This window comes from Phragmites australis, chromosome 13, assembly GCF_958298935.1.
Source record: "Phragmites australis chromosome 13, lpPhrAust1.1, whole genome shotgun sequence".
In the NCBI taxonomy this organism is placed as follows: domain Eukaryota; kingdom Viridiplantae; phylum Streptophyta; class Magnoliopsida; order Poales; family Poaceae; genus Phragmites; species Phragmites australis.
The window spans coordinates 28,382,226-28,397,807 of NC_084933.1; the positions used below are offsets into that span (position 1 = coordinate 28,382,226).

General features: G+C 61.2%; 1 pseudogene; it reads right to left on the reverse strand.

Moving 5' to 3' along the window:
• Positions 1-14,218: 14,218 nt before the first annotated feature.
• LOC133889592 (sex determination protein tasselseed-2-like) lies at positions 14,219-15,423 on the reverse strand (annotated as a pseudogene).
• Positions 15,424-15,582: the final 159 nt, after the last annotated feature.

Consider the following 15,582-nt stretch of genomic DNA (forward strand, 5'->3'; position numbering starts at 1 on the left):
GCACCTCTGAGGCTGTCCGGTGGGCCTTTTTTTTTTATGGCACCCCGAAGCTTCCGCAGCGGCTAGTGGTCGAATGCACGCCGCCTTCCTCCACCGCCCCTGTCACTTCGCCAAAGTGAAATGATTAGACCTTTCTCCGTGGCACCTGGGCACTCGCGTCCCCTCTTTCCCATTCAGGATATGTCGAGGTCGGCGCATCTATAAAAGGAAAAGAAGGGGGGCACCAAGAGAAAGGGGGAAGAGGAAAAAAGAGGAACCGGAAGGAAAGAGAAGAAGATAGACGACGAGATAGAGAGAGACAGAAAAAGAGAACAAGAAAAGAACAGCCCCGATCGCAAGACGATCAAGAGACCAGCTAGCTAGAACATAAGAGCCTTCGGCTCTTTTGTAAAAGAGTTCTCCTTCGAGAACCAGAGATAACACTCACACAGGAGTAGGGTGTTACGCCTCCGCGCGGCCCGAACCTGTCCAAAAACCCGGTGTCCCCGCAAGCCATCGCATTTATTTCCTTTTCCGCTCATTTCCCGTGCAAACTTTTCTAGGATCATCCCCCCGGCCGAATCTCTAAAAAGGGGTCTCTCGGGATCCCTGCGACAGGAGTTCACCCTCCGACAGCTGGCGCGCCAGGTAGGGGGGAATATCCCTAGATTGTTTGTTTCCCTTTTTTCTCCACAGGAAAAGATGGCCGGTGGGCATCGTCTCCAGCGTTCCGGCTCCACTTCCAGTAACGGAACGCCGCCCCACGGCCAAGAGGTTTTTCCCGCCCAAGGGGATCATGGCGCTGGGCCCATCAGCGCCGCCGCTGCCGGCGTGCTCTCCGACCCCCAGCAGATGGTCAGGGCCCCGGCCGCTAGGTCCGCCTCTGGATCACGTCGGGCGCCGCCCCGGCGCAGGCTCGCTTTTAGTGAGGCCAGCCCAGGGAGCGCCTTGCTTGCAGCGCAAGCCCTCCTCAGGCACCCTCCCATTCAGGCCACGCCAAACACTCCGGAAGGCCGATGGATGCAAGACATCGCCGCGTTGGTCGGCACCGCTCGCCGCCAGGTGCAGGTCGAGAGTCCTCGCGCCACTTTTCAGCGCGGTGCCGCCAGAGTCGGCTCCTCAGCAGGCAACACCCGCACGGGCCGGGGGGTCTCCAGGCGGAGCGTCATCCCCCCGGACGTGTCGGAGGCCCGGGACCTCCGCTTGCGCCTCGACGAGCGCAGGGGCCACGAAGATGCCCGGGTCACTCTCGAGCGTCAGCGGGAGACCCGGCAGGGGGTTGGGGCAGAGGACCAGGCTTCCTCTCTCCCGGCCCACGACCACCGGGGATCCCCGGCTCGCCGTTTCTCTCCACCAAGAACCCCCGCTCGTGCTGCGAGGTACGGCACCGGTTGCCGTGCCTTCACCGCCGAGCTCCGTCGGGTGAGGTGGCCTTCCAAGTTCCGCCCCGAGCTGCCAGAGAAGTACGACGGGTCCATCGACCCCGTCGAGTTCCTCCAGATCTACACGACGGCCGTCCAAGCGGCCGGAGGCAGCGAAAAGGTGATGGTAAATTACTTTCATGTTGCCTTGAGGGGTTCCGCCCGCTCCTGGCTTATGAACTTACCCCCAGGATTTATCAGCTCCTGGGACGACTTGTGCCACCAATTCGTGGCCAACTTTCAGGGCACGTTCGCGCGTCCCGGGCTGGAGTGCGACCTCCACGCCGTCCAACAGCAGGAAGGGGAGACGCTGCGTCGATTCATACAGCGTTTCAGCCAGGTTCGCAATACTATTCCGCGAGTGGCCCCCCATGCTGTTATTGTTGCTTTTCGGCAGGGCGTGCGCGATGAGCGGATGCTCGAGAAGCTAGGCACGCACGAGATCGAGACCCCTGCGGAACTTTTCGCACTGGCCGATAAGTGCGCCAAAGCTGCGGAGGCCAGGGCATGGCATGCTCCTCGCCCAACTTCCGATCAACCAAGTTCTTCCCGCTCTGATAGGCGGGAAAAGAAAAAGAGGAGGAAGCGCGAGGCTGCTCCTGTTGAGCCAGCTCAAGCCCCCGCTCGTGGAAGGCAGCAAGAGCCCGATCGCCGACAAGAGCGTCGGCCCGAAGCCGATCGGCGCCCCGTCAGGACTCCTGCTCGGGCTCCTCCTAGGGCCTCGGCGCCCGCGAGGGCCCCAGCGCCGGCTAGGGCATCAGCTCCAGCAAGAGCCCCGGCCCCTGGTCGGGCCCCTATTCCAGCGAGGGTCCCCGCTCCCGCGGGGCCCGAGCCAGGTAAATGGTGTCCCATACACCAGACCAGATGGCACGACCTCACGGAGTGCCGTACGGTCAAGGGACTCGTAGAGCAGCGCCAGAGGGAGCGCGACGAATCCCGCGGGGGAGGCAATACCGAGGTCATCCCCGACAATACCGAGCTCGGCTTCCAGGAGCCCGAGCATACGGTTGCCTTCATCAACGGAGGCGCCTACACACCCTGCTCGCGCCGTGGCATCAAAGTCATGCGGCGCGAAGTGTGCTCGGCAACCCCGAGCGAGGAGGCCGCAAGACCCCTGAGGTGGTCGGATGCTCCGATCACGTTCAGCATGGCCGACCACCCCGTCAGTACTGCAGCTGTGGGGCGACTGCCTCTGGTCGTGTCTCCCACTGTCTGCAATGTTAAAATCGGCAGAGTGCTGGTCGACGGCAGCGCCGGTCTCAACCTCCTCTCCAAAGAGGCCTTTGAGAAGCTGCAAGTGCCTTCCCGACGCCTGAAGCCGTCGCTCCCCTTCTGTGGAGTAACGCCCGGGCACTCCCTGCCCCTCGGGCAGGTTGAGTTGCCTGTCACGTTCGGAAGCCGGGACAACTTTCGTACGGAGAGCGTCCTCTTCGATGTCGCAGAGCTCCCTCTCCCCTACAACGCCATCCTCGGGCGTCCGGCGCTTGCCAAGTTCATGATGGCCGTGCATTATGCATACCTTACGGTTAAGATGCCCGGCCCCGCAGGCTCTATCTCCGTGACCGCTGACTCCGGTGGCGCTGTCTCCTGCGCCGAACAAACCTATATGGCCTTAGTCTCAGCGCAAGCCGAGGCTGATGGCTCTTCAGGGGGCCCGGGACCCTCTACATCCAGACCCCGACTCGCCGCCGACACTTCTGTTCCAACGAAGGAGGTCAAGGTGGGCGAAGACGCTGCCCAGGTTGTCCGTATCGGCAGCGACCTGGGCAGCAAATAGGAAAGCGCGCTCGTCGCCTTCCTCCGGGCTAACGCAGACGTGTTTGCCTGGCAACCGTCCGATATGCCCGGGATCCCTAGGGAGGTGATCGAGCATCACTTGGCCGTGCGTCCGGACGCCCGCCCAGTGAAGCAGAAGGTCCGGCGGCAGGCGCCAGAGCGCCAGGAGTTCATCCGCGAGCAAGTCCGCAAGCTCCTCGACGCCGGGTTTATCCGAGAAGTCCTCCACCCCGACTGGTTAGCAAATCCAGTCGTCGTCCCGAAGGCCAACGGCAAGCTCCGCATGTGCGTGGACTACACCGACCTTAACAAGGCTTGTCCAAAAGATCCTTTCCCTTTACCTCGCATTGATCAAATCATAGATTCAACTGCGGGATGTGATCTTTTGTGCTTCCTAGACGCGAATTCTGGGTATCACCAGATTCGCATGGCCATAGGGGACGAGGAAAAAACTGCTTTTACTACCCCGGTGGGGACTTATTGCTACATATCAATGCCCTTCGGCCTGCGCAACGCTGGATCATCCTTCCAGCGCGCCATTCGGATCACCCTTAACTCGCAGGTCGGCCGCAACGTCGAGGCCTACGTCGACGATCTCGTGGTCAAAACCCGAGACCGCGCCACCCTGCTCGAGGACCTTGCCGAGACTTTCGACAGTCTCCGCTCTACCCGCCTCAAGCTCAACCCGGAGAAATGTGTCTTCGGGGTCCCGGCGGGCAAGCTCCTTGGTTTCTTGGTCTCTGGCCGAGGAATCGAGGTCAATCCGGAGAAGATCCGGGCCATCGAGCAGATGCGACCCCCGGCTCGACTCAAGGAGGTCCAGCGCCTCGCCGGCTGCATGGCCGCCCTCGGGCGCTTCATCTCCAAGCTCGGGGAACGGGGGCTCCCCCTCTTCAAGCTTCTGAAGAGATCCGGTCATTTCGACTGGACGCCGGAGGCCGAGCAGGCCTTCCGCGACTTAAAGAAATACCTTACCTCGCCGCCCGTTTTGGTGGCTCCTTCTCAAGGTGAGCCCCTGCTACTTTACGTTTCGGCCACTCCTCAGGTTGTGAGCGTAGTATTGGTGGTGGAGCGAGACGAGTGTTCAGGGCCGGATGCTGGGTCCCAGCTCCCAGAGGCCCCCGACCACTCACCTGTCCTCGTGGCTCCCCCGGAGCTAGGGGTCGAGCCCGAGCACGCTGCTCTTCCTAGCCAAGGAATCGAGCTCGAATGCCCGGCCAACCCCGACCATGCCGTCGCCCCTGGGGGCTGTAGCAGCCCCCCGGGCGGGGCCACCGTCCGGGCCCGCCGGGCACAGCGACCGGTGTACTTCGTCAGCGAGGTCCTCCGGGAAGCCAAGACAAGGTATCCTCAGGCTCAGAAGCTGCTCTATGCCGTGCTCGTCGCCTCCCGGAAGCTGCGCCACTACTTCCAGGCGCACAAAGTCTCAGTGGTTACCACTTATCCACTAGGACCCATTCTCCGAAATCGGGAGGGCACCGGGCGCGTTGTCAAATGGGCAGTAGAGCTGGCGGAGTTCGATCTACACTTCGTTAGTCGCCAGGCGATTAAAAGCCAGGCGCTCTCCGACTTCTTGGCAGAGTGGACGCCCGTCCCCTGCGTCGACCCAGAAGAGTTGTCTGCCTATCCCGGGCGCGACACGCCCGGATACTGGGTCATGCACTTCGACGGCTCCCTCACGCTGAAGGGCGCAGGGGCCGGAGTGGTTCTCACCTCCCCAACGGGTGAAGAGCTCCGGTACGTCGTACAGTTGCATTTCCGCGCATCCAACAACATGGCGGAGTATGAAGGTCTCATCGCCGGCCTCCGGGCTGCGGTGGGGCTCGGGATTCATCGCCTCCTGGTCAAGGGGGACTCCCAGCTGGTCGTCAACCAGGTCTCCAAGGAGTACCAGTGCACGGATCCTCAAATGACGGCGTACGTGGCCGCGGTCAGGAAGCTCGAGAAACGCTTCGATGGCCTTGAATTGCGGCATATCCCTCGCCGCGACAACGCTTCGGCCGACGAGCTATCTCGCCTGGCCTCATCACGTGCGCGCGTCCCTGCCGGAGTCTTTGAAGAAAGACTCACACGGCCTTCCATCCTGCCTGCCGAACAGGGTGAAGGGGAAACCTCGAACTCAATTCAGGGGACCCCGGCGGTGCCCTCAGTGGGAAGCCCCGTCAGGGCGCCGCCGTCCGGCGAGTGCGCTGTGCTCACCGAATGTTCTCAAGATGCCTCGTGGATGTCTGACATCCGAGGGTACTTGAAAGAAAGGTTCCTACCCGAGGATGAGGCGACTGCCGAAAGGGTTGCTCGGCAGTCCAAACGCTATGCCATAGTAGACGGGGATCTCTACCGACGTAGCGCAGGAGGTGTTCTCCTGAAATGCATCTCTCGGGCAGAAGGCGGCGATCTTCTCGCTGAGATCCACGAGGGCGAGTGCGGTGGCCATTCATCGTTCCGCACGCTGGTCGGGAAAGCCTTCCGGCAAGGTTTCTACTGGCCCACAGCTCTCCAGGATGCTTCCGAGCTGGTTCGGCGCTGCAGGGCATGCCAGTTCCATGCAAAGCAGGTTCACCAGCCAGCTCAGGCTCTCCATACCATTCCCCTGTCATGGCCTTTCGCGGTCTGGGGTTTGGACATTTTGGGTCCATTCCCCCGAGCAATCGGGGGCTATGCGTACCTATATGTCGCTATCGACAAATTCACCAAATGGCCGGAGGCAGTCCCGGTCGTCAAGGTGACCAAAGGCACGGCGCTCCAGTTTATCCGCGGCATCACTGGTCGATTTGGCGTCCCCAATCGGATCATCACCGACAACGGCACCCAGTTCACTAGTGCCTTGTTCGGGGACTATTGCGAGGATCTTGGCATCAAACTTTGCTTCGCTTCCGTCGCTCATCCTCGGAGTAACGGGCAGGTCGAGCGTGCCAACGCGGAGATACTAAAGGGCCTCAAGACCCGGACCTATGACGTGCTCGCTAAGCACGGGAAGGGATGGGTAGATGAGCTGCCGGCCGTGCTATGGGCCAACCGGACTACGCCAAGCCGCGCCACCGAGGAAACTCCTTTCTTCCTCGTCTACGGCGCCGAGGCGGTCCTCCCCTCCGAGCTTACTCTAGGCTCCCCTCGAGTGCACGCGTACTCTGAGGGTGAGCAGGAGCATCAAAGGCGCGACGACGTAGACTACCTGGAAGAGCGCCGGCGGCGTTCTGCTGTCCGGGCGGCTCGGTACCAGCAGAGTTTGCGCCGTTATCATCTGCGTCACGTCCGGGCCCGGTCTTTCGAGGTGGGGGACCTAGTTCTCCGGCGCATCCAGTCGCGCGAAGGAATGAATAAGCTGTCCCCTGTGTGGGAAGGTCCGTTCACCGTGATCGCGGTCCCCCGGGCAGGTTCTTTCAGGTTGGCGACGGAGGAAGGGCAGCCACTCCCGAATCCGTGGAACATCGAGCATCTCCGACGTTTCTACCCATAGATGGTCAAGCTCGCGGTTCAGGTTGATAAGGCCGGGGGCTTCTCCTCGCCCGAGCAATCTGGAGGCTTCGCCCCGTATGGTAAATCGCTGTCGCCCAACCTTGTAAATATCGTACATTCAGTATTTTAATAAAGCAATCACTATGGCAAATTATTTCTCTGGATTCCCTATGTTTAACCTGTCTGGTGAGGTGCTCGGTTATGCGAGAAAAAGTTCGCTCTCTCGTTTTTTCCCATTGATAAAAGAATCCCAATCGGTATACATGCGGGCAGTCGCCGCTGACTTACGTCCGACATGGTAGGCTGTGGTATTCGGTGTCGTAACGGGCTCCCGGGTACTAACCGAGTTTCGGGGCGCTCTGGGCAATCCCATCACTCGAGCTGCTCGAGTAGGCCGGAGCTCAGGCCCCCGGAGCGAGCTGTCGGTGCTCGGTCTGGCCTGTCATACCCGGGCGCCACCAAACCATAGGACCTCTAGGTTATGCCTCTGTCCGCCCTTGTCTTCCGGTTCGGGTATTCGAGAGGTCTCGGGTCGAAAAAACGAGAGCAGTCTATGGCAAGTACCGCACTAACAGAGCGCACCAGACAAAGAAATTCTACATTCTATCTATCAAGTCACAGGTCGACAATCACAAGCAGCTCGGCCGCGAGGGCTTCAATGCCCCGGTCTCTGGTCGGCCCCAAGGGTCTTCGGGTGGTCCTACCGCCTAGGCTTGGGTGGTCGAGATCACCCGACCCCAGGAGCCTCGTATGCCCATGAGCGGTCGGGCGCTCCGTCGAAAGGATCAAGTCCCCGGGGCCCCGAGCTCGGGACCAACCCCTTCTGGGTCGGCTGGCCGAAAGGCCAACGGCTGCCCGGTGAGTGGTTATATTCAAACAAGTCTGCTTTCAGTAACTTTATGTTCCCGAGTCGTTCTCGGGGGCTCTCGCGCTTTAAATCTGCTCGGTGAGGTGGTCTCCTGGCCCGTGAACGAACCCTGCCGCGTGTCGGCCTTTTTTTTAGAACGACAGAGCGGTTCGTAGAAAGGAGTACCGTGCGTGCGATAACGTTCGACCGAAGCCCTTCGTGGTGGTCGTGGTGGTCGGTCCGCTCTTAAGGACCCCGAGCGCTACCGAGTCCTCAGGTGCCCTGGGTAATCCTATCACTCGAGCTGCTCGAGTAGTCCGGAGCTCAGGCCTTGGGGGCAGGCTGTCAGTGTTCGGTCCGGCCCTTTCTTGAGCCCGGGCACCACCGGACCGCGAGGACTCTTGGTCACACTCTCGCTCGCACGCGTCTCCCCTCTACCGGCTGAGTGGTCGCAAGGCGAAAAGGTGTTCACTGGGCACGGCGTGTTCCGGACAGGGCCGTTCTATCTCCCGAGCAGGGAGTCTGTGTCTTTGTTTCTTAAGCTAGGCAGTACGGGCTCGCGAGAGCTTGAAGGCTGGCTGCGCCAACACCAGCGACTACAACTACTTCATTTCTCGGGGATGGGAAGGTCGGGAGCGGCCCGACTGAGTACTCCTCGGGACTTCCAGACAGAGCGCCAGAAAGAAACTTCAAGCATACAAAAGAAATTGGAGTTTCGAGCCCAAGGAAAAGCTGCCATTATGTTCACAAGACCTAGACAAAGCTTTTTCTAAAAGTTCACTCCTACATCTACAACAAAAGAGATAAGGGCGCCGACGGCCTAGTCTGCGGCAGAGGCGTCGGCTGAGTCTTCTGAGTCGTCCCCGGGGGCTGGCGGTGGTGGCACCTCCCGCCTGAAGCCGGCCGCCACCGCAGAGGCGGTACTGCTAACCGCTGCCCGGGCGGCCTCCTCCTCAGCCTCGACCACTCCCTCCCGCGCCGGCTCCAGCGGGAAGTTCGGGTCCCTGCTTCGATAGCAGGCCAAGACATGCTCGGCCACGGCATGAGCCAGGCCGCGTCCCTCCCGGGCGGCGAGCTCCTGGACTGCCCAAGGCAGGGTCTCGAGGCGCTCGCAGACTTGCTGCAGCTCCAGCACTTGCCGCGCGGGGCCGTCGCCCTTCGTGTCGCCGACGAGCCGCCCAAGGCCGCCTTTCTCCATGGCCCGTCGCATCCGCCGGAGTATATCCTCCAGCATCTGCACCAGGTTGACCCGCGAGACGAAGGCCGCCTCGAGCTTCTCCTTGGCGACCCGCAGCTGTGCCTCAAGTCCCTGGTCCCCGGCCGGACCAGAAGAACCGCCAGCTGCGGCAGGGGCAGCATCCTGCTTCGCCTTGGCCACCACCTCGGACAGGGCTTGTTCACGGGCGGTCAGTTCCGCCTCGTGTTTCGCATTCTCTTCCGCCCTGGTAGCCGCGGCGGCCGCCGCGGCAGCAGCCTCGCCTTCCCGGCGACTCAGCTCGCCTTCCCGGCGACTCAGCTCACTCTCCCGCCGGGCCAGCGCCTCCTCCTGCTGGACCACCGAGTCCTCCCGGGCTCCGAGGTCAGACGCAGACAGCGCGTTGTCCACCTCCCGGATGGAGACGTCCTCTTCCCAGCGCTTGATCTCTCCACTGATCCTCTGGAGGTCGTCTTCCCAGCGCTGGAGGTCGGCGCGCGTCTTCTCGACCGCGCCCTCTCGGCGGGCCAGCTCGGCCTGCCGCTCCTCTGCAAGCCGCTCCCGGGACGTGACCGCCGCCTCCCTCACCTGCGCCTGCCCCATCCTGGCAAGGGCATCGGCAGCCTGCCGCCTCGACGCCTCGGCCAGGCGGGCGGCGTCTTCAAGTTCCCGCGCGGCTCCCGCGCGGATGTCATCAAGGAGTTTTTGCTCCCGCACGGTTGCCGCACGGGCCTCCTCTCGGGCGCCGGCCAGCTGCGCCCTCTCCAGGGCCAGGCGGGCGCGCTCGGCTTCGAGCTCCCCCTCCTTGGCGTCCACCGCCGCGCCCAACTGCTCGACGGCAGCTCGGACGCCTTCAATGGCGGCCGAGAAGGGATCGGTAGGCCGGCCAGGCACCGCGAGCGCCGAGGGCTCCCGGGCTTCTCCGCCGGATCCCTCCAGGGGGGCCAAGCTCTCCGCCGGGCCCTCCGCCGCCATCCGCCCCGGGCTCTGACTGCCCGGGGTAGGCTCCTCCGGAACCAAGGCCTCGGACGGCGGCTGCGCTCCTGCATCAGCCGCCTTGGCCACCGGTCCCGACGAGGCATCCGCCTCCACTGTTCTCCGCCCCGGGCACTCCGCGCCCGGGGTAGGCTCTGCCGGCGCCGTTTCCATAGTCGCCGCCACTACCTCTCTCCCCACAGCCGCCCCGTCGATTGACGCCTCCACGTCAATCGGCGCCTCCGCCGTTCCTACACTTGCCTGCGCTGGCGCAGCGGGCAGGTTCGGCTCCGCCCTTGGCGCCTGCTCCTTCTCCGACGCCGCAACGGCTGCGGCCGGCCTACGGGAGACAAGTAAAAGAGTCAAAACTTAGTTCGGGCCGAAAATACCCATGGGAAAGCAAGAGAAATAACTCACCGATATCGCCACTTGGCCGCTGGGAGCCGGACGTCCGGGTCCGGTGACGTCGGTCCGGACCCCTCCCGCCGCCTCTTCCGCTGGGGGCTCGGCTGGGCCACAGCACGGGCCTCGGGTGCCGCCGCCCGAGTCTCGGACTCCGCCGTGCAGGTCGCCGGCGTGGTCGCAGGCGTCGGCACGGGCCCCATCCGCACCAGGCGCGGCTCCAGCACCGGGAACGCCGCCGCTGCCGTCGGCGACGGCGGAGACTCCGGCAGCAGGATCAAATTCCGGGGTCTTTTTCCCCGGTCTCCCGGCGTCGACTCCGCGGCAGCTTCGGGGGCAGCCTCTTCTCCGGCGCGGCGGCTGCTGGTTGCGGCAGCCCCGTCGCCGGCCTGCGCCGCGCTGCCAACGCCCTCCTCGCCCAGGAGATCTTCCAGCCCGGGGAGTTCGGAGGCCTCGGGACTCCGGCTTCTTGGCCGGTCCACGGGCCCTTGGGCGTCGAACTCCGGCAGCCGCTTCAGGATAGCCACCCGGTCGGGATTGGCGCAGAGCGCCATCTCCGGCCACGGAAGCTCCGCCCGGCTCATGTCCTCCGACCCGGTGATCACTCGGATCATCCCTCGCAGCTCCGCCTGCCCCAGATCCCAGCTCGCGCCGATCTGGGTCCTGGTGATGTCCTCCGGCCCGGTGTAGAACCAGCTTGGCCGGGCCCGCTCCCGCAAGGGCGCCAGTCGACGCCGCAGGAAGTCCGCGACCACCATAACGGAGGTTAGCCCGGACTCGCGCAGCTCCAGGATGCGCTCCAGCACCGGCTTTAGCCTCGCATCTTCTGGCGGCGGCGCCTCCCACGTCGATCGCCGAGGTTCCGCCGCCTTCTCTGGCAGTTCGAGCCGCTCGTGGGGGTCGGTGTCGACGAAGAACCAGTCCCGTCGCCACTCCTCCCACTTGCTGCGCACCACCTGGGGGATATATTGGTCCCCCAGGCCTTCCCGAAGCCGAAGGTTGCAGCACCCCGCAACATCCGCCGTGGAGTGCCCCCTCTTCTTCCCCACCGGTCGAAGGACGAAGAAATGGCGAAGCAGCGTCGCCGACGGCACCACCCCCACGAACATTTCGCAGAGATGGGCGAAGACCGCCAGCGCCACGACGGAGTTGGGGCTCAGGTGCGCCATCTGGATGCCGTAAGTCTCCAGCACTTGCATGAAGAATGCGGAGAACGGCGGCACCAGCCCCGCCGCCACGAAGGAGGTGAAGAGGACCGTTCGTCCGGGAACGGTCGTCGCCGGCGTCAGAGTTGCCGGCTTCACCGCCACAGCGCCTTCCTGACCCTCCGGCACCAGCAGCTTCCTAATTTTGTCCGCCGCCTCCTCATTCCTCAGGCGAGACTCCGGCAAAATGCTGATCGGAGCCCGATCCCGGCGTCCCCCTCCGACCTTCGACATCTCGTCGGAGAAGAGGGTGGCTTTCGGTGGAAGGAGAGAGAAAAGTAGAAGCACGAAGGAAGCAGAAGCGCGAGTGCGAGGGAGCGTGAAAAAAGGGAACGGACCGATCCTTCCCCCCTTTTATATCTCAAAATTCAAAAACTGCCGCCCCGACGGTTCGCTCGGCGAAGCGTCGCCTCGATCGACGCAACTGACAGGCGAATCTCCCGCCGATCGCGCGATGTCAGCGTTTTGCCAGGCGTATTTTCCTCGATCTGCGCGGCAACCGCACGGGCCGCCCGTATGATTATCACACCCCTCGGAAGTTGTATGGACACGCGTCCACTCATTTGCCCGTTGGGGTCTGCTTGATGTCTAGAAACCGCAGGGGCCACCTCCGGAAAGCTTGCCGCGTGGCATTCGGCCCGCCTTGACCTCGGTCGCGACGAAGGGCCCATTCGCAGTCTCTGTCCCATCGGCTGCCAAACGGGCCCGGGGGCTACTGTCGGTGTATTTAGAACCAGGGGTCCCTAAGTCCCGAGGCCAAACCGGCCGCCCACCACATATCACCACCCTGCAAGGTAAAAGCAGAGACTCGGGAGAGGGTGCTCGGGGCTGCGCGTGGCAGCCCCCGAGGACTCGGTGCCCCGAAGGTCCCTCTAAAGTGCTCGGGAGAGGGTGCTCGGGGCTGCACGTGGCAGCCCGCGAGGACTCGGTGCCCCGAAGGTCTCACTCAAGTACTCGGGAGAGGGTGCTCGGGGCTGCGCGTGGCAGCCCGCGAGGACTCGGTGCCCCGAAGGTCTCACTGAAGTACTCGGGAGAGGGTGCTCGGGGCTGCGCGTGGCAGCCCCCGAGGACTCGGTGCCCCGAAGGTCCCTCTAAAGTGCTCGGGAGAGGGTGCTCGGGGCTGCACGTGGCAGCCCGCGAGGACTCGGTGCCCCGAAGGTCTCACTCAAGTACTCGGGAGAGGGTGCTCGGGGCTGCGCGTGGCAGCCCGCGAGGACTCGGTGCCCCGAAGGTCTCACTGAAGTACTCGGGAGAGGGTGCTCGGGGCTGCACGTGGCGGCCCCCGAGGACTCGGTGCCCCGAAGGTCCCCCCAAGGTGCTCGGGAGATAGTGCTCGGGGCTGCACGTGGCAGCCCCCGGGGACTCGGTCCCCAGAAGGTTCGCGCAAGATCGTTCAAAGACTCAAAGGGCCCCGTCGCCAGAGTGTCATCCAGTCAAGGGCCCGATGCCGCATTTAATAGGCGCGCGTGGCCTGGCATTCTGACATCCTGACATTCTCGGCTGCCCACGCCCCAGTGTCAGCCCCGGCCATGCCCTGGCTGGGGGGCGTGGGTTCATTAAATGCACGGGTCCCGTCCCGTTTCCACTTGCGCACCTCGGGATAACGTTACCAGAATCGAAGCACTCGGCCTACCACCCTGCCCTGGCAGGAGAACAAGACAGAGTGGGCGCACCGGGCACCTCTGAGGCTGTCCGGTGGGCCTTTTTTTTTATGGCACCCCGAAGCTTCCGCAGCGGCTAGTGGTCGAATGCACGCCGCCTTCCTCCACCGCCCCTGTCACTTCGCCAAAGTGAAATGATTAGACCTTTCTCCGTGGCACCTGGGCACTCGCGTCCCCTCTTTCCCATTCAGGATATGTCGAGGTCGGCGCATCTATAAAAGGAAAAGAAGGGGGGCACCAAGAGAAAGGGGGAAGAGGAAAAAAGAGGAACCGGAAGGAAAGAGAAGAAGATAGACGACGAGATAGAGAGAGACAGAAAAAGAGAACAAGAAAAGAACAGCCCCGATCGCAAGACGATCAAGAGACCAGCTAGCTAGAACATAAGAGCCTTCGGCTCTTTTGTAAAAGAGTTCTCCTTCGAGAACCAGAGATAACACTCACACAGGAGTAGGGTGTTACGCCTCCGCGCGGCCCGAACCTGTCCAAAAACCCGGTGTCCCCGCAAGCCATCGCATTTATTTCCTTTTCCGCTCATTTCCCGTGCAAACTTTTCTAGGATCACCCCCCCGGCCGAATCTCTAAAAAGGGGTCTCTCGGGATCCCTGCGACAGGAGTTCACCCTCCGACAAATACCTGTATGATTTTTATATTTTCAACCTAAATATTTTAGAAGCTATTAACGGTCAAAAATTTAAAAATTCGACTAAATCTTAGTTAAAATGTCAAATATTTATGATCGAATGGAGTAGTTGTTTTAAAGAAATTAAAAAATAACAGCTCTAAAAGAATCTATAGAACGGATCCAAGTAGGTACGGGAAATAGTTGAAACAGAAAATTGAATACACAAAAGTGCAAATTCGGAGTTTGGGGCATAATCCAATGGAAGTACAATTTTTATGACGGGGAACCGTCGTTCAAATGCTGATGAACCGAATGTGTGAATGCATTGTTTTGTTCAAAGTTTTCCTCGACTGAACACACGAAGCTATGCACATGCGTCCATTCGTTTAGGGTGTGATTAGTTATCTGCACAAGAGTAATTTGGTTTGGTGTTCACTGTTTCAGACTAGCTAGACGGATGTAAATATACGTTCGTAACCTGACTCGGTATACTGCATCCGCTAATTTAGATCAGTGTCATAAAATTATCTTTATACGAGCAACCAATCACAGTCTCAACTTTTAAATCAGCTCATACATCCTCAGATTCGACAAACTAAATAAAAACCCAACTCATTCTATCCAGAAAGATATAACTAACTAAATACTATTCCTTTTAATAAATATAACTACGCTCAACTTACCTATATGATCTATTACGAGAAAAACTATACGAGCGACTAATCACACCCTTACCGCATGCTCCATGTGCAAGTGTCGGCATGTTTGGCGCCTTCCCCACCGTGTAACCACCGTTGACGACGAGGTTGTGCCCATTTAAGTACTTGGACTCGTCGGACGCCAGTTACAGCGCCGCCTTAGCAATGTCCTCCGGCTCGAGCGCCACCCCTTCCATCTCGTTGACGTCCCTCTCCACGACAAGCCTCTGCTCCTCGGCACTCATCTCCGAGTACCACTCCTCCATGATGCGTATCACCAGCGTCGTCGGGATGTGGCTGGGCCAGATGGCGTTCACCCGCACGCCGAAGCGCGCCACCTCCCTGGCCACGGCGCGCACCAGGCCGATGACGGCCGCCTTGGAGACGATGTACGGGTGGAGCATCAGGCTGCCGATCTCACCCGCAATGATGGCCGTGCAGATGATGCTGCCATTGCGTCGCAACACCATGACGCGGGCCGCGTGCTTGACCCCGGCCATCACGCGCGCCCCGCGTGTTAATCGCCATGACGCGGTTGAACTCGGCGAGGTCGAGTGCGCCGAGCGGGGGCCGCGCCAGGGAGCCCAAGACGTCGGCGTTGTTGAAGATGACATACGTCGAGCTTGCCGTGGCGCGGCGGCGAGGTCCATGGCCGCGGCAACCTGCACCTCGTCGGTGACGTCTCAGCCGCGACCGCGCGGCCGAGGTCGTCCTGGACGTCGGCGATGATGACCTTCGCGCCGTTCCTGACGAATTCCTTTGCCACCGCTTTCCTGATGCACTGGCTGCGCCGGTGATGATGGTCACTGTCGGAGGATGAACTCCTCAAGCGGGGATCCGAAGGGACCCCCTTTGAGATTCAGCCGGGGGAATGATTCTGAATCTACCTCGTACGTGAATTAATGAGAGTAAATGAGATACAGGCGGGATGGATGATCGGATGCTAGTGAAGTAAATGCTCGAGAGATTTTAGACAGGTTTGGACCGTACAGAGCGTAATACCCTACTCCTGTGTGTATGCTATAAATGCTCTGGGAATGCCTTTTATCTGGATCTCTTGTGTTACAAGGATTTCTGTCTAAGTCTAGAGCTTCGTGTATCTTGTCTTCGTTAGCTTGTCTGCGTCTGTTGAACTTCTTGAGCTTGCCTCGGTCTTCTCCAACTTCTTCGTCTTCAAAGCTTCCATCCTTGTCGTCGGGGTGCACCCCCTCCGGTTGGGGAGGCTTAGCGTGCCCAGAAAGGAGGGCGCGAGTCCCAAGACGCCATAAATGAAAAGCAACCATCATGGGTTGCAGCTTGATGTTACGAGGGGTTGAAAATGTGCCCCCGTCCGGTCCTGTCGTCA